Consider the following 19,526-nt stretch of genomic DNA (forward strand, 5'->3'; position numbering starts at 1 on the left):
TACGCTTTTTTTTAGATTTTAGAAAATTAAAGTGTTACAATAAGTGTTCATGAATAAATTACTTTACGCAGGAGGTCCCCACACTGGGTCTTGGACTGGAGTCTCCCAGATTATCATGAGATGACTGCACTGACTAGCTAAAACTTTACTCATTGCCTCGTTGCAGACAGACCTTTACCTATTTATACACCCATAACACAGAGACAGCACACCATGTAACGCATAGGGAAGAACTTCAAAGGCAATTCTTGCCTTGCACTTTTCATTTATTGCCTATTTTTTACAACCTAATTTTGTGGAAAGGAAAAGGGGAACAACAGGTTGTGGAGAGTGCCTTGAAAGCACTTTGTGTGTGTCAGTAGCTCAGCTTTATCTCTGGGGAACATCCCCAACTCTGGGAGTGAAGTCCAAGTATGCAATATGCATCATGTAGCAGATGGATGTGACTCCCCTCGTTGAGACATGTGGATAGATGTAACAGCTGTGCAGAGGAGAGAGACTGAGATAGCGATGTAACCAACCTGTGCACTGGTATTTGACATATTTTTTGTTTTTTTCCCTGAAAAAACAAAGATTTTTTATAATATTTGTATGAAACAAATATCCGTTTAAAAAAAAAAAAACACTATTTGTGCTTTGCCGAATAGTATTTGTATTTGGGCACACCCACCCCTACAACAAACTCTGGAGAAGAAAACCTTTGAGAGGACAACAACGCGGTGAAACAGCAGTGGTGTGTTACCCTTCATGATGGCCTGTTGATGGCGGGGAGCTGAGGCGGAGAGATGGCCATGAGGACAGAAAGAGCAAGGGGGAGAGTTTGGAGAGGAGCCGGGGACTGCCCATGGTGGATGGGCGGAGCAGTAAGCATGCGCTGAGCTGGCAGACTCTGGGCTGGTCCTGACGGGCTGGCTGGGCTCCGGGCGGCTGTCTGTGCGCTTCAGACGGTCGTGGGGGAGACTACCATCAACACTCAGCGTCTCCTCGAGTGCTCAGAGGAAAAAAAGACAGAAGAGACACGGGGATAACTAGGAGAAAAGAAAGCAAACAGCCCCCACCTCGGCATCTGGAAAAAGCACCGAAGAGGAAGGGGACGATCCTCCCCTTCTACCCCACACCCCGTCGCCAACCCGCCCTACCTACCCTACCCACCACTTCGTGCCATCCCTCTGGTCTGAACTGCCCTCCCACCCCCCCTAGGAGAACCACGACCACCCATAGGAAACCCCCACTTGACCAGCGTTGCCATTAAGCGATGCGCTCTGAATTTAGGAAGAAATCACCTATGCGTTTTTGATGCACAGTACAACCAGTGGTCTTCATTTTTCCACAGCGGGAACAGTTAAGGCTACGGATTTGGGTGTTTACACTTTTTTTGACGGGTTTCCAGTGGCATGATAACATGCATCATATATCATCCCACTGCAACAAACAAGGCTGTCACTCCTTCGATTAGTCTTTATTTAAACAACCAGCTGTCACATACGTTGCGTTTGCGTTGATGTTTGATTTTTCCATGCTTAGAAATAATACTGATAATGGTCTGGGAACGGACCGCCTCTCCAGACACCTAGTGAAATTTTCTCAAGACGTGTCAGCTCTATATTTCGTTTTTATCGAAGAAAAAGCGACAAATTGACGAGGAGTCACTTGACACCGACGGCGCTTGAGCCAAAGGACTTTGCGTGGCGAAGTTTGCAGAGGGAAGAGGGGCACCAAGTCGGAGATATCTCGGCCATATCCACGGCATTTTCCCTGTAAGGTAAGCCAGCTCTGTGTTGCATGTCAGTCCTGTGTATTGTGTCTATTGTCGTGTGTGTCCACGTTGGTCTCAGTGCGTTGTTACCATGAAAAAAAAATTGTACGGGTTCAAACAGGGCAGTGACCTATTTTCAGAGACTATCCAGCGGTGCGCCGATATCCTGCAGCCTGGACTCCCCACACTGTCATATTCAAGGCCGGTCGTGGCGGACGTGCCTTTACCGGCGTTTGTGCAGTTTACGCAGACACTGTGCCAATACCCATTTCAACATGGGAGCGACCTTTTCCTCTGGTCTGCATCCTCTCTTAAACTATCATCCTCTCCTCAACCCTGAGAGACATTTTTAGAGCAGTATCACAAAATCCTGCTCTATATATGGGCGTACATCACAGCTCAGCCAGCTGTTGTGCAAGATTCAAGCTCGCACTGAGCCCTCTTCTGTCACAACATCTGATAAAGAGTTCAACGTCTGCAGACCGCTGACAACCATTTAAACCAGCGATGTACTGGTAAATAAAGACGGTGGGTAAACTGTGACCTCCAGATACACATAAGGTAAATACCCATTAAAATCATGTACATTTTTAGAATTACAGTTTGTCTTCCCCCAAAGTGTGCACTTTGTTTTTCTGACTGTGTTCCTGTCACAACAGCAGATAAATCTCTTCATGACTACAGCCTACTACTAGTTATGTATGCTTATTAAAAATCTTTTCAGTGTGGTTCACATACTTGGCTGGAACTTGTCTTGCCATTTTATCATTTTTGTTTAGACCAATTCTAACTTAGTTGAGGCCATGCATGTAGTGCAGGGGGCAAGGATGAGCACAGGCGGAGAGGCCTAGATAAAGAGCTATTTTCCTCCAATTAAGCAATTCCACTGTCCCTAAGCCTCATTGTGTGCACATTGGGACTGGGTTTGGGATGGACCTTCTCCCCATTGGCTGCCTCCCATGGGCCCATTGTTCCAGAAGATGCCAGGGGAAAGAGCCAGGCCCTGCCAAGGCAGACCTAACAAGCCCTGTGCTGGAGAGGAATAAGGCCTGATCATTAAAAAGCATTAGGCCACAATACAGATCGAGGCACACTCAGGGGGCTGCAGTTGTGTTTTGCATCGGAGTTGGATGGCTGTATCTTTCCAAGGTGACTGTTAGGTACAGTATGAACATTATCATGTGTTAGTGCATGTGTGTCACACAGACAGCACATGAGACCGGAGGAGGTCTGGCCATGGGCCCACTGGACCTCTCTCAGAGTATGTGGGGAAGAGGAGCAGTGAAAGAGGTCGCACAGGCTTTCTGCAGAGAGGGGACTTTGACTCCCTCCTCCCTCCCTCCTTAAGGCCCCCGCTATTTAATCCATAACCCCTCTCTGAACTGTGAGCACAGGTGCTCCTCACATTCACAGGCCAGCCGGTGCATTGTTTATCCAATCAGCTGATGATCAGTTCAGCCACAGGTCAGCCATAATATCCATCTGACAGAAAGACCGTGGCCAGACGGAGAGGTATCTATCACCATCGGTACATTGGTTATTCAAGCGAGGCCTTTCTCACACGGTACTTAGTCACTGCAAAGGCTGTCAGCTCCACCATAAAGCCAGATGTCCACTGAGGTCCAGCTGTGCATCCCTGTGGTGGCATTCCACACTAACAGGATGTGTGTGTGTGTTTGAGTAGGCAGCCTTTTTGCTGTACATTTTCTCATCCTGACTGCATGCTTGGCCAGATGTAGATACTTGGACAGCTGCTGGAAGCAACAGCTTGCACAGAATTTTTGTCAGAGTTACAGGTTTGACACCAACTGGCTTCATCTGCTGTAATTTGTACAGCAGCAGATATACCATAAAGGCTTTCCACCATGTCAGTTCCTGAAATCAAATCATGGGTGTGGCTCTCATCCCCCTCCCCAATTTTCCTTGTGTATTAAGTCTTTGCCCCATACCGCAACTGTGTGACATCATACCCCTGAGATGAGGTCCCAAACTGTGTGTGAGAAAGGCAGCTACTTTATGGTGGAAAAGGTGGACCCTAATGGCATATTCTTGCGTCAGAGAGCAACCACGAGGCATGTGGTAGAGGGATGGTGGGAACCCACAGTGCACTTGTACTAAATGCTTTAGACCAGGCTAATAAAAGTATACCACATCTGATATAAAGAGAAGCATGTTTAGTTGATTCTTACATTATGAGGTATGGTGCCGCAAGGAAAGTTGCGAGAATGCTGGTAAACAGAAGTCCTCTGATATCTAAGTTGAACAAGTTTTGTTTTTCGCCATGTTGTCGGTCTGCTGCGGTGCCAGGAGGAGTGATTGCTACTAGTAAATGTGTGGAATGTAAGCGGCACAAACTGCACTCTCCCCGTGTAGTTTGTGCCAGTGTGAGTGTTTGAATTAATATCACAGTGGGGCTCCATAGCTGCTGGGGATTATGGTCAAGCTGAAAGGCAACTCAGCAGCAGGGGAGGAAGGATTACAGTGGTCAGTGAATGAGGCAGCACGCAGTGAAAACAAGGCACCTGACACACACTCACATTTATCTTCTCATGGATAAGACCCTCTTTATTTCAGATTCCCATGACAGACGTGTCCTTTCTGTGGCAGCACTTGTAGCCAAGTGCTCGGTGGCAATTACCGCTAATCAGATGAACACTATTGTCATGCATTAGCGTGCTCAACAGATGAAATACCACCACCATTAAGGGTATGTCATTTCTCTAACATGTTGAATGGAGTTGGACATCCCAGCTCTTGACCTTTGTTTGAGCTGAAAATGTCAAAGGAGATGCATGATGTACCCAGATGCAGCCATGTGTCCCTTCGGTGAAATGAGTTTGAGAGAGGATGTGATGTAAAATATGGTATTTATGGTCAGATTTGGATGAAGACTTATTATTAGTTTTAATATTTGTAATATTAACGTGTAAGTTTGTCCCATAAACGCTGTTTCTTACAATACCCACAAAAACTATCAGTTAACTATCAATCAAATTCCTTGTAATTTTGCAGCCTATATTGACTGTATGGTATACCAGTGGAAATCATGACCCTCAAGGCTGAATTAATGTGACTCAACGGAAATCTCAGCAGACATAGAGCTGATTCAATGGCTGAACATAAGTTAAACCTGAAAATGACAGTAAATGACTCTCTCAGCTCATATCATTGCAGACCAGAGTCGTACATTTTTTCCACGCTAATCATTGCCATGTGTGCAGCAGTGGAGGTGACACTCATACTTTGGAGCAGTGCGGTGTGATGTGTCTGTGTGGGGTGATGGCCAAGCTCCCCGACCCATACATTAAGGATAGACAAAGCGAATACAGAGCCTGACTCACACTAACTTGCAAGCTGAAAGAGACCAGCGCGTACAGCTTTGCTCCCTGGCTGGCTGGGCTCATGGACCGTGCATTTTTCTCCAGTTAAACTGTAACCACTAATCACCTCACAGCCTCACCGTTTCCTCCTGGAACGAACCATTCCTGGGTCCCCGGGGTGGGTTAAAATGCCCCCCCTTGGGGATATATGGTCCACCCGTTTTAAAAATCACCTGCGTGGGACATCCCAAATGACAGCAGAGCTCTTGCGCTTTCTGCAAGGATCTGCCGTGGTGAAGTTGAGGGGTCAGTTCCTCTGCTGCAAGTCTGCGGGCCTGCATTTCCAAAATAAACACAGACAACTCAGTGCCTCACTCCAACTACCCCACCCTACCTCTTCTCATTCTCTTTAATGCTCCTTCTGCGCTCCCTGCTCAATGTTTCTATCGTGTGAGAATTTCAGCTTGTGGAACCCTTCAGACAATACGCAGACCATGTCTGGGGTAGGGCACATTTGATGAGGAAAAGTTAAAGAAAGAATATAGGAGTAAAGCCAAGACATGGAAGAATAACAGCAATGTAAAGAAGTTGGCAGAAAAAAGGGTTGAGGGAGAGGAAAGCCTGTTTTTACAAAGTCCATTTTGGGGTAGTTCCCACCAACATATTTAATATTTAACTTATATATGATAGTAAAAGTGCATCTAACTGGAGCCTTTTAGATATCTGGGAGCTCAGTTCAGGGAGCTGTGAGTTGTACAGTAATATGCTCAGAGTAATGCAGTTTAAGTGGAGAGACAGCTGGTTTGTATTATTATTTACTTGCTTGGCCAACACCCTGGATTCTCTAGTATACCCTTAATAGCACTACGGCAGTTCAGTATGACTGAGGTATGTATGTATGCATGTGCCTGTTTGCTTGTTTGAAGAGAAAGAAAGGGAGGAGTCGGGCAAGAGGGGCTCTGCCTGTAAGTATGGTTGAGGAAAAGCATGCTGGGAAGGGAGAGACGGGGAGAGGGATAGATGGTGGGTTTTTTTAGAGAAGGGGATGAGGGAGAGACGGGTGAGGCATTTCTGAGACTCAAATAAAGCTCTCAAGTCTGGGCCTGGGCCTGGCTCTCTGTCTGGGCATATCCAGTCCTGTCAGCTAGCTTCCAGACTTTGCCCCCTTCACCCCCTCCTCCCCTCCCTTCTTCCCTCCATCCCCGACTCCCTGGGACTCCATCTCCTCCTCGCTTTTAACTCCGCTTCTGTTCCCTCTTTCCCTTCGTCCCTCCCTCGCATTTTCGTCTCCCACTTTCCATGAGCCCCCAGCTTCATACTGTAGCCGACGCTTACATTATATAAGATGTTCTCCATCTTATACATGCAGAAGGAGAAGGAGAGAGAGAAAAAAGTTTGGCCTGTAAGTGTTTACCTTCTCTGGTGTTGTGGAGATGTTGCCAGCACTAATTTAATTCATATGTACCGTGGCTGTTTTTTTTTTTCTTATGAGGGAGCCTTATGTAATTTGGAAATGTTTTAAGTTTGAGGTTACATTTTATGAAATAAAGACTTATTCTGACCTCAGATGTGCCCGTGAAATAGCCTTACTGTTTTTATTTGGTTGCTTAAGTGTGTAATAATGGACTTTCAGTGGCCATCTTGAATATTGACCAGTCACTATCTTAACACAGCTTCTCTTTTACTGCATCCATTTGCTTCTAAGAGTCCTTGCTCCTTGTTTGCTCGGGTCTCAATAAATGGTTCTGTCAGTCATAGTGAGCTTGGCTATTCCTTAATTGATTCTAAATGTCAGTATTGATTCAGGGCAGAAGAGTGTGTAAGAGCATGAGTATTGCCCTGACCTTCAGCACTAATAGAGATCCTCTCTTTGGCTCATTCTTTCCAAGGCTGCCGATATATAATCACGTTTGTCCATGGCACATTTATTAGCCCTCGCTGTTCAGTTTGTTTCACCGAATGAAAAGAGGAATCAGCTCCAGATCTTTCTGATGCTTGTTTCCAACAGATTGCACAAATCGGACATGCCAACGAATTCAAATCAAGAGTTTTGTGCTACTCCATTTTACAGCATTATGGTGAACTCTGTTTGTTGCCATCTCAGTCGCCCTCCATCTGTCCCTTTGCATCTGTCTCTCTGCTCTCTTTTTCTGTTTCTCTCTCTTGGATGGAGGCCGCAAAAGATGAAAGCTTTAGGGTGGAGCCTGTCACTTGGTTGAGCTAGAACACAGAAATACAAAGAAATACAGAGAGAAGAGAAGAGGGAGGGAGATAGAGGGTAAAAAAAAAAAAAAGAGGAGAGAAAAGACTGTCATATTGACCTTGTCTTATTGCCAGCCATGGTGGGAGGGGATGTCGGGTGGAGGGTTACTCAGAGAAAACAGGCGCTCCGTGTGAGGAGGGAGAACACAGGGCTGCCGTTAAGTTGGCACAGACACAGAAGGAAAAGACAACACAAGCTTTGTGTGTACACGTATATGTCAGATCACTGGAGAGGGAGACAAAAAGGCTGAAATGGAGGTACAGCAGGCAGTGGTGGGGGGGGGGGGGGGGGGGCAAATTTAAAGAAGCAGGAGTTACTTGATCGCCTGGCTGCTGTGTTTGCCCCCCCAACACACACACAAATACACATCACTTCATCTGCTAATTGCTCTCTGCTGTTTTGTATTTCTGCCTCTTCCTGTTTTCTTCCCCTTTCAATATGCTTTGGTTTTGGAAGCTGAGCCCCTGCCCTGTTTCTCCTCTGTGTACATATACACAGTTATGCACACATAGACTTGCATGTTAACAAACTCACACTAATGGAGACACTCCCTGTCCAGGGCACATCTGGCTCTGTGCGGGCCCCCTTACTTCGCGCTCCCCCGTGCAGCATGGCTGGTGCACAGGTGTCACCTAGTCTTCTCCAAGGACAGGGAGTGGCCCTCCAGGAATTCTGGAGTAAAGAAGTAGAGAAGGTACGACACCCCAGACGTGTTCAATAGGCCTCAACAACACCACACGGAGATAAAGACAGCACCCACCACCCCACCCCACCCCTTGCCCCTAGCCTCCCAGAGGCCGTGTTGCATAAAGCTGATGTTGGGATCATATTACTGTGGCTATTGAATAAGAAGACTTGCTTCCCAGGGAGTTCACTATGCGCCTTTGGCTTATTGAGTTGCAGGCAAATGAAAGTGGCTGGGGTCAGTGTGTAAAGGCAAAAGGGGTTTGTTTCTCATGCGTGTGGTGCCATAATATCCCCGTCCAGGAAATGACTGTGAGACAGGCGCACCCCTCCCAAAGCTGGAGCGGTACCACAGCGCTCTGAACTGGTCTGAACTCCACAACACACAGCCAGCATGCTGTGTACTAGTGTGTGTGTGTTTGTACACGTATGCATGTCTGCATGGCTGTGTGTTTAAGTGTGCATATACTGTATGCCACCATACCTCATACCCTGATCGTCGAAGTTGTCATTGGGAGGACAGACCACAATGGCCCAGCAACTGGAGCCGAAATATAGCTCAGGATTGCTGCTTATCGTACCACAGTTTCCATACGCAAGTCACCCCTATTAATCTACCCTCAGCTTGCTGTTAACTGTGTGGGAGAGAGGGGGAGAGAAAGAGAGAGAGATTTCTGGATTTCCTCCCATTCCCTCCTACCCAGTGGCTTAGAACTGGTGCTGGGTTTTCACCAGTGAGGGAGTAGAACAGACAGATCTCCTGTTGAGTTCAAACGCAGCTATTTTTGAGTTTTGAAAGAAGCTTGAAGCTGTGGTTGTTTTTCAGTGATACATTTTGATAAAACCTCAAGTCCTGGTGTACACACCTGAGTCTTTCGTTTTGGGCTAAAGTCATTCCTCTTAAGACTTAAACCCTGACCCGGGGTTTAGGGAGTGGCCAGCAGTGGCCTTTTGTTTGTGCATGTGTGTGCTGAGAAAACCTGGTATTTTAAAGATTTAGGCAGGTGCCAGTGCTTTGCATTCCTAACCTGACCTTGTGCTCATTTCTGCTGCCTTCAGGGGAGGTCTGTCTCTGCAAAGCTGGTATAGCAGGACTGAATGTGTGTGCGTCTGTGTGACATTTGTGTGTGTGTGTGTGTGTGTGTGTGTGTGCGCGTGTGTGTGTGAATACATGAATACACACCTGCGCATAAATATCTCAAGGTTTCAACTTTAAACTTTGCCTTTTAGTAGTGCCATAATATCATTTTCATCTGTGTTTAAGAGCATTGTGTTTGATAAGATCACTCTTTGCATGCATGCAGCTCTACAGTGAAAAGCTCTTAGCATACCTGCATATCCATTACACGCTTACACATTTCAGCTGCCCCAGTAAGGACATTATGCAGAAGCGGAAGCGTCTTTTAAAAAGTATAGACAGGGAATGCAAAAATGCCAGATATGACAAAGTTATACCACCACAAATATTAGTAGAATTTCATACCAGCCAGCCACTGTTAGAATAATGCTAATGTTGGGAGTGAGTCAGCTGGAATGACAGCATTTAGTGTGGGAGTTGCAAAGGACCGTCACTTCCGAAACACAGACCCTATCCAGCAACCCCAGCAAACCAGACACAGCTGGTTAGTGGGCTGATGAGAGGACAAGAGCTGGGGTGTTGCAACAATTGTGCTCTTTGATCTTCCAGAATCAAATTCATTCAAAAGTTCCTTCAAATCAAGTCAAGTCATGTCAGTTTTATTTATATTATGCCAAATCATAACAGAAGTTACCTCAGGGAATTTTTCATATAGAGCAGGTCTAGACCGTGCAATATTATTTACAGAGACCCAACATTCCCCCATCAGCAAGCACTTGGCGACAGCGGCGACAAAAAACTCCCTTTTAACAGGAAGAAACCTCAAGCAGAACTGGGCTCTAGGCGGCCATCTGCCTTGACCGGTTGGGCTGAAAGAGAAAGAGAGAGGGGGAGAGAGAGAGAGAGCAGGAGGAAAGAGAGCATAGCACAATGCAAGTTCCACATAAAGATGTATGGTAGTAATAAAAAATAATGATAATAATAATACTAAGACATCGAATAATAATAATAATTGTAGCAGTGGGTGCTGAGCAGGATCACAGGGTCAGTGGGTGGTTTGCAATCACAGATCCAGATTCTACAGCTCCGGAGGCAGGAATACCTGCAGAAAGCAACAGGACCTTCAGTACACACACCTCACCACATGCACTCACACCAAAAACATGTTTACCCCAAAGTAAAATAAACTTGTGAATATGCTGTAAAACGGAGCCGTTAACTTTTATCGCTGTACTTTTTCCTCTGTCACCCACCACCAGCTCAGACTGTTTTCCTCCCTTCCTTCATTGGCTTTATTTCTTCTTTTCTTTCTTCCTCCACCTCCCCTCTTTCCTCTCCTGTTGCTTTTCCTACTGAGCATGGTGTGGTGACGCCCCTGCTTTGCTGGCGAGCCCACTCCAGACCCTGTGATTGCACGCAGGAGTCGGAGGATTGCATCACTGCCTGTGGGGAGAGGCCACAGGATAGGACTGAAAGAGAGAGAGAGAGAGAGAGAGAGAGAGAGACATGAGATGGGTCCATGAAGGAGAGGAAGAGAGGAGAGAGTGATGACAGACGATGGGGATATAGCCCAAGGAAGTGAAAAGGAAGTCAAGAGGGAATAGAGCTGAGGGGGATCATGCAAGTTCATGTTTATATGGAAGTATGGCAGAGCAGTGATGAGAAAGGAGGAGTGAGGGTTAGAGGGAATACATTCAGTAGACTGCAGGAGGTAGAGAGGCCCAACAGTTAGTGGGAGGTCAAATCTCCCTAAGTGCAAAGACAAACAGATTCTTCTCTTCTCTTCTCTTCTCTTCTCTTCTCTTCTCTTCTCTTCTCTTCTCTTCTCTTCTCTTCTCTTCTCTTCTCTTCTCTTCTCTTCTCTTCTCTTCTCTTCTCTTCTCTTCTCTTCTCTTCTCTTCTCTTCCCTTCCCTTCCCTTCCCTTCCCTTCTCTTCTCTTCTCTCTTCCTCTTCTCACGGATGGTGGCAGGCATCCTGCTGCGTTCGCTGGTTCCTGCCGCCCTTTGCTGCGCTATGAAACTGCTATGTTGTGAAATGCCCCACGTTATTGTAAGATTACTCACCGCTCTTCAAAGCCTACAGTACCGTTGTGCGAAGTGCCTTAAGCGTTAGTGTTGGGTACGTTTACTGCTTAAACACTCTGAGTCATCGCCCACTGGGGATTATCTGTTTACTGCTGTTCGCTGTCCTGATACTACAGTTGTAGATTAAAACAGTTTTAGTTGATTAAAAACTTATGTGGCCCATCTGATAGTCGGGTTTTGAATGGGAGTAGGTGGGAGAAAAACTAACCAGTGGCTCAAAACACGTGTTCCTACACGTGGGCCCTCAATCACGTACTGTTCATGTCATATAGCAGCTACAAGGGAGTCTAATAAATTGACTGTGGCTTGGGGGAAGTTTCCTAGCCTCATGCCAATGTACAGCTACCCCAACCCCCTCCCCACCCCAAACCTTCCTCTTCTCTTTTCATTTGTTCTGTCATAATAGTTTGGATGATTGCTTTTATTGCAGAACAGATTTTCTAATGATATTTCCACACTGAGGCACACTTTGTCCTCTTCTAATTAATTACAGGATCAAAAACAAATCTCAAGAGCTTTGCTTAAAGATGCACTCGGCATTAGATGTTTCATGATTCAAGTTTACAGATGTAGTCAAATTCTTATTCGCAAAAGGCAAGCATTATTATACTGGCTTGATAACGCATGCTTCCCTGAAACCCACTCATCATCCTTTCAGCCATCCATCCGCACCCCTCCCCTCCCCTCCCCTTCCTACCAAGAGTCGAGTCAGGTCACTGTGTCGTGCGATAATCCCAGGTTTAGCAGGCCATAAGGCTTACTGACACAATGTGAAATCTCAGTCAGATGGCTGTTTATAGATCGTTCATGGCCTAATCTCACTCAATGGCAGACTGAGCGGAATTGCTGCTCCGTTGTCAGGTCTGTCTGAAATGCTATTAAGATGCAGGGTCTGCTGGAGTTTTTGCTCTCAAATTTAAAATATATAACACTGACAGTCTGTCTCTGATGTTTAATTCATCCTAGTCTGAGTTTAATATCCACAGTGCTGTCGATAGTGTAGTCTATGCAATGTTTTTTTTATGCACAGTTGCAAAAAGGTCTTAATACTGTGGGTTTAAAATGCATGTTTTCATTTGTCAGTTCTTTTCATTATCAATTAATTGATTGAACTGTTTAGTCTATAAAATGTCAATAAGAGTGACAAATATCATAATAAAATCCCAGAAGTGACATTTTCAAATGTCTTGTCTGACCAACCAACAGTCCAAAAGCCAACAACACTGAATTTATACTAATGTAAAACAGAGAAAAGCAGCAAATCTTCATATTTGAGAAGCTGTAACCGGCATTTTTGCTTGAAATCTGATGTAAACAATTAATTGATTAATTTAATGTTCATTTCCAACACATTTTTCGTCAATCAGTTCATTGACTAATTGTTTCAGCTGGGTTGCACAGCATCAGATTTCTTTATTCTATAATATTTCATGCTGTCTTTGTGTGTGGCAACTTTTGCACTATTGTAACTTTTTGTAACATTAGTACATTTAGAATTAAAAAAAAAAAATCATAATCTACTGTGAATGTACAGTTGAAATCCAATATTGCAATCCAAAATCTCATTTAAACATACTAAACTGTGTAGCTAAATCTCCCAAAACAGAAGCAAAAACACACATTAAATGAACACAGCGGCGGCTTGACATGTCAAACGGTTCAGTGTATTCATACCAAAGTTTTGCATCCTAACAAAAAATGTTAATGTTCAACCACAGAGAGATATCGCTTTAAGTGTGTGCTCTTTCTTTCTCATGTAGCAGTACCCTTTGACAACAAACCGCAAGTGCGACCCGCCCTCCTCGTTCTTGCCTCCCTCCCTCCCTCCTGGCACCTTCCCTCCCTCCCTGCCCTCTGCCTGGAATTCCTCAGTGTCTGAACACTCTGGCTGGAGGCCATTGGTAGCTCGCTGAGAGGCTTCCTGTTGCACTCTCCTCCTTCGCTCTGTCTATACCTCCCTTTTTTCTTTCCTTCTCTCCCTCCTTTCACTCCTTTCTCCCCAGCCTCATGTGTTGTCTCAAATCTCTCTCTTCCTTTCTTTTTCGTTGCATCTTTACCTCTTCGTTTTGCATGCTCACATGCTCTTTAATTTGTTGTTGGTGGTATGTTTCTATTCTCTTGTTTGAACCCTCCGAAGAACAAGTGATGATCTTGTGTTTATTTCTCCCAGTGTTTGAAGCGTGCGAACGCACGTGTCACTCTGTCTCTGTGTCGCAGCCGTCTTGACTCCAGCTCTCCAACAACTGTATTTTTCCTCAATAGCCCTTCCCCATTGGCTCCATGCATGCTGCTATTACATAATCCTGTGTACTATCCAGTGTGCTTTTTTGCAACCATGGGCAAGAGGAAGGGGGGAGGTTTAGATTGACAGTCAGAGAAAACTGTGTAAGTGAAACTTGAATTAATCTCTTCATCTTGATTACATTCGTTTATCTTGATGAACTGATGTGAATGTAGAAAGTAATTTAATGTCGCATAGAAACCGGGGTGGTCGGTGGGACAGTAGTTGGTGAGAGAAGAACGAGATGAGAGTGGAAGAGGAAAAACAAACTGAAAGAGGAGGCAGAGCGGCGAATGTGAGAGGCAAACAACGGCAAAGAAAGAATAAAAGGATAGAGAGAGAAAGAGAGAAAGAGGGAATGAGAGGCCCAGAGGAGGAGGAGGAGGAGTGGAAACTGAGGTTTCCTGTCTGAGGAGGCGGCTGGCTGAGGAGGACAGAGGCAGGAAAAAAAAAAAAATCTCTCAGCTGTGTGTGTGTTTGTGTGTTGGGTGATCCATCAGGGCTGCGGGGTGGAGGGTGTATGCGAGGGCTGTGGCTCAGGGGTGTATGTGTCAGCGGAGGTGGGGTCACTTGCGGCTATTACCTCAAGAAACGTCAGCAATGACATGACTGAGAACGAAAGAGTGATCTTTTTTGGGCCTGTTGTCTTATGTCCCAAACAAACATGCAGTCAATTGGATATTAAGCTGCCTTACAGTAGGTCATACACCACTGGTAGCCAATGTAATGTCTCACTTTTGTCTAATTGTTTTTATCAAAGTTCAATAAAACTTGCTGTATCACATCTTTCTCTGATTAATTTCACTTTGATATGAGTTCAGTTGTTGTAAATCTGGCTATTAAGGAAAATTGCAAATGGTAATTGCTTTACTTTGAAGCGTACAATTGCTTGGATCATTTTGATCTGATTATTCACATAGTATTTTGTGTAAAAACCTGCTTGAAATGTGCCAACTTTGTTTATTCCTCCTCGGCCTTACAGATGTAGAGCCCAAATGCCAGAGGTCAGAGTTCACACCACACCCATCCCACACTCGGTCACCTTTGACCCTGTCCTTCCCACCTGGTGGATGGAAAAACCAGCAGGTCTAGACACGATGCACACTGCAATTGCAGCTCTTTAAAACCACAGAATTACCAATTGTAATGGAAACATATTTACTAAACAGGGGCTGTTAACTTTAAATGTGGTCAAAGCAATGTTGCACTAAAGACTCACCGTGGCAGTGGGTGTATTTCATAGGATATCTTTTCTTTATTTGGTCACCTTTTAATGCAGTAACCTAGATTTGACAATCATGTTCCATCTCTGATATTGAGAAGAGTTTATGATTGAAAAGGTGGGACCTAAATTTATAACAGTTATTATAGAAACCCTTAGAGCTGGCAGATACCAATATTGATATTTGAGAGTTTAAAAATCTGATATTTCTGAACATAAACAATGAGGATCCCTTAAATTTGGCATCAAAGAATTGTGACCAAAATATGTACCAAGCAGGACATTTTTTAATAAACTTTTAAAATGATAATGGAGACACTAATTATAAATTATCGCAAACCTATGATTAGCATTTCTGCACTGCAACTTCTAGTTACTTTTCAGCCAGCATATACAATACACTGATATCTGTGATAAATTAACAGCAGCCAGTAATATCGAGCTGGCAGATTTATTGGCCATTCATACCTGTGCTCGACCCCAATTCTGAGGAGTCATGAGGCCAGGACAAGTGGAGCATGATGACCTATTCATAAAAAAAGATTTATCACATGTCGGCTGTTTTGGTCTTAAAGCTGTTAGTTAGTACACACCTGCGGATGAATGCTTGTTCTCTATAAATGGGGGAACATACCATTCTTCTGAGGGCTTGTTGGCTGAAGTGTATGAGCATAAGAAAATTAAACCGTAAACTGAGCTCATAGTATATTTTTACAGTGCTGCCATCTCACTCCATAAATTGGTCTTAAAACTTTATTACTTTATCAATACTCGCTGATTTCAAAATGATACCACAGCAAGGTCTGCAAGAATCGCTACCTCCCGCATGAAAAGTTTAACGCAGTATGATCGTTCATTATTTAAAACAGGAGGTTAAAGCTCTTCAGAATCACAACGATCAAAAGCGTTAGTTGTTAGAAGCGGTCGTTCCCACCATGTTCTTCTGTGTGTGTGTGTATTTGTGTGTGAGAATGAAAAAGAGAGTGCAAAGAGCCCCAGGGAGAGATGGCTTACCTCCTACAGACCACCTCCCAGGGTCACAGCAGGAGGGAGATTAAGTTACAGCCAACCTCAGAGGGGGTCACACAAATGTACACACACACACACACACACACACAGAGACACACAATCTCTGAAAGCCTCACAGATAACAAAATATTACACCACACGATTTATACCCTGCAACATAATCATCTTACACCTCACAGTTTTTATGTTCTCTGATGCTTTTCATTGGCTCTCATCTCCGCACAATCAGACCGAGCCCAAACACACGATCCCCCTCGGCGCCGATCTCGTCAGATCAGGCGAAAGATCAGTCGTTCGGAGCGGGGTCAAGGGTCAGTACTGATCCGTGTGAGCCTAGCCTCGGAGCACGGAGGTGTTGAAACACATAGCCCTTCTTTGACCCAATGTCCCCCTCCATTACCTCACCCTCCAACCTCGACCCATGTTCACCCCCCCCAAACACACACACACACACCCATACTCCATCAAAGATGTTTGGGGCGGCTTCCTAATGTAATAGGGTTGATGTAGGACTCAGGTGGAAAAAGGGTTATGCAGGGGAATAGGTTGCTAAAGAGGATACACACAAACCTCTCTTTCAGGACTCCTCTTCCTCCTCCACTTCCTCCTCCCTTCATCCTCACCCTTGTATATCCTCGCTGTGGCCCCCTCGGTCATCCGTCCTCTCCTCTCTCTCTCTCTCTCTCTCTCTCTCTCCTGTTCAGCTGCTGTAGCCTGTGTTTACTCTGCTAGAGAGAGAGAGAGAGAGGGCCCAGAGAAGGGACAATGCCGCCTTTCAGAGAGACTGTCGACCCCACGGCTGAGCCGAGGAAGTCTGCATGGGGGCCAGCCAAAACCCCTTCCCCAAACTTCACAGCCATCCGCCACAGAGCTTTACACACACACTCGCATATCACGCAGACGTGCAAACCATGCTCTCTCCTTGTCTATGTCATTCTTTCTCTCCGTCTTTCTCACTCTCTTTGTCTCACATTTCCCACAAACCCCTCTCTCAGTGATCGTGGCTGTTTGGAGGATGTAGTCGAGATCCTGTAACTGCAGTCCAAAATCCACACACTGTGAGTCACTTCCCAGCCAGTCCCAACTTCTAAGAAATAATCGTGATGAGGGTGGGCTGAGGTGAAATCCAGCTGCAGGGGTTGATTCGCCAGGAGCTGTACTATCCGACTCCACCGGGATCACATTAGCGCGGTATTGACTGCCTTGGGTATAGTGGATATTGTAGATATTTTATGACCTGCCGAGATTTGTTGGAAGTTTAAGAGAGTCTCAAGTGAATTATTTTTTTCAGATGTTTGTCACGTTGGTTGCTTTGCAAAAAGTTGCTACCTAAATTATTTTGGTTTCATACTGAATCTTCTCAAATGTGATGATTTAATGCTTTTCCTTGTCATGCATCATAGTAAACTGAATATATTTGGGTTTTGGACTGTGGTTCAAAACAAAACAAGACATCACCTTTTTTTCAATTTTATTAAAACTGGAATTTACATTATTTTATGGACCAAACGAATAATCCAGATAATATTCACAGCCCTATTGGAAGTCGTAAAATCTTGCTGGGCTGCAACTAGTAATTATTTTCATTATCAATTAAGCTTCAGGTTCTTTTTATGATTAATTGATTATTTGTTTGGGCTATAAAATGTCAGAAAATGCCTGATACAAGTTCATGATAATGACAAAATGGCTTGTTTGACAATAAATCCAAAAAAAAGATACTCAGTTTACTGGCGTGTAGATGAAGAAAAGCAAGAAACGCTGACATTTCAGAAGCTGATTTCTCAGCTAATTTTTGGCATTTGTGCTTGAAAAAAGATTTCCATTATTAATTTATTATCTAATTTGTTTTCTGACAATTGATTAATCGACTAATTGTTTCAACTTTAATGTGCTGAAGTGAGCAGATCAGTAGAATTAAGATAACCTCATTGAGGGTAAATGCTGGAAATGGTTATTGCATTGGAATCAGCTGAAATATTTACACTCCTGACAACTTAACCTGCAATTAAAAGGAAAAAAAGATATAACATTAAAATAAATAACTTGCTTAAACTGATACTTTATTGCAGTGTACTACTAAATTAAACTGCCTCTCCTGCAACATGCAACAAGCTGAGTGATACAAACAATGCTCTTTATTATATAGGGGAAAGGACACATTTTTATGAGACTGGCTGTTGTTTGAGCAGGAGAGGAATAGCTAGGGAGACCTGCTTAATAAATTGGAAAAGATGAGCTATACAGTCCGTTATGGAGGTTTAGTAATGGTTTGCACGTGGAGCAGCCGTCTGAGAAAGGCTTTTGTGTACGGAGACCCCTGTAGTGTCTCTCAGCCTGTCTCACTCTGAGAGATTTAGCATCATATGTTTTGAGGTGCCAGGTCCAAATGGTTGTATATTCTGAGTTATATAATAATAATGATAATAAACTTTATTTACATAGCACCTTTTTTAACAATGTTACAAAGTGCTTTGCAAAAGGGAAATAAAACCAGACATGACAGATAAAATGAGAATGAGGCCAGAAGTTTCATATCTGTTTCACATTGTATTTTATAGCATGGATTTTAGTGCTGACGGGAGGCCAGATTTCTGTTTGTTCCCGCAGTGGATGAGAGTTGGATTTGTAGAAAGGTTAAGCTGATTCCTGGTCTGTGCCTCTGAGTAAGGGGCTTACTCATTTAAAGTGGATGACAGGCGATTTTCTGCTACTTTCGCCAAACAATAAAGCCAAAACTCTTGGCAGCCTGTGCGGTAGGAGTTACAGTAAGTTAGTGAGACCCACCCAGCCCAGAGGAGAGAGAGAGAGAGAGAAAGAGGGAGAAACAGAAATGTGGTATTAACCGCAGCTCGTTCTAAATGAGGATCATATCCACTCAGACAGATCTAAACATGTTTATTTTAACAGCTAATGGCAGTGTTTGCCCGCATAACAATCTCTCTATGGTCAAAATGATCATTAGAGCAACTACCAGTAATACTCCTCCTTTATCATTACACATTTGCACTGGGTTTGGTTGATGGAAATGATACATTCATTATGTGTCAAGGTATAATCTACTCCACTGATGTGGTCGCATTAACAGTTAAATCTCTTTGTTTAGCAGTCTGCACAGGTGAAAATGTAGGACAATGCAGGACTCTGACTTGCATACCAAAACCCGAGTGTTCTTATATTATATCACACCACCACAAATATTATGCAGACATTATTAGATGTGAAATAGAGAACCCGAATGTACTCAAGAACCAGTGAGAGCACAAATGGGTCTGTATGCGCTTCATACAGTAGTTGTTACACGGCAAGATTATTTAAAGGAAAGGTTCACTTTCTTAGAAGTTAGTCTTGGTTATGAAGAGATCCTTTCTTAGCGTGATTCTGGTGCAAATGTGAAACCTGAGGGGGTGATGTATTTGTATTTTGTTAGCAACTGGCTGCAGCTTGTTGAAATTGGCTTTTCTAATTCTGTCAATTAGTTCTATAAAAACACCCTTCTCCTAGCATGAAGCATGCTTCTGTGGGTTTTTCCTTCACAGTGTGTTGTAAGTTATCGCTGACATTTCGGTGTTAAGTCATTCTAAACTGCCCATCAAGATGGACCTGTGGGTCATGTGCTTGCCACTGTGGTCTGTAATCAGATAAAAACCAAAGCTTATGTGTTCAAACATCTGTTTCTTTGAGTGCATGTGAAGAACATGAGTTATATGTGTATGCATCTGTACAGTAAGATCTCACTGATAATGCTATAATGCTGCTCTGTGTGTGTGTATATACAGTATGTTCCTTAGTTTGTATCAGTACGTGT

The 19,526-nt window shown here is 44.1% G+C and overlaps 1 protein-coding gene across 2 annotated transcripts in view; it reads left to right on the forward strand.

Moving 5' to 3' along the window:
* Window positions 1-716: 716 nt before the first annotated feature.
* Window positions 717-19,526, forward strand: part of glis2b (GLIS family zinc finger 2b) — a 29,443-nt gene continuing 10,633 nt past the window's right edge. The window contains exon 1 of one of the 2 annotated variants that reach the window (XM_042391663.1): window positions 717-1,762. The gene's annotated coding sequence lies outside the window, so the exon portion shown is untranslated. The remainder of the gene's footprint in view (window positions 1,763-19,526) is intronic. The other variant, XM_042391664.1, reaches the window with a different exon arrangement.

This window comes from Thunnus maccoyii, chromosome 18, assembly GCF_910596095.1.
Source record: "Thunnus maccoyii chromosome 18, fThuMac1.1, whole genome shotgun sequence".
NCBI classification, from domain to species: Eukaryota; Metazoa; Chordata; class Actinopteri; order Scombriformes; family Scombridae; genus Thunnus; species Thunnus maccoyii.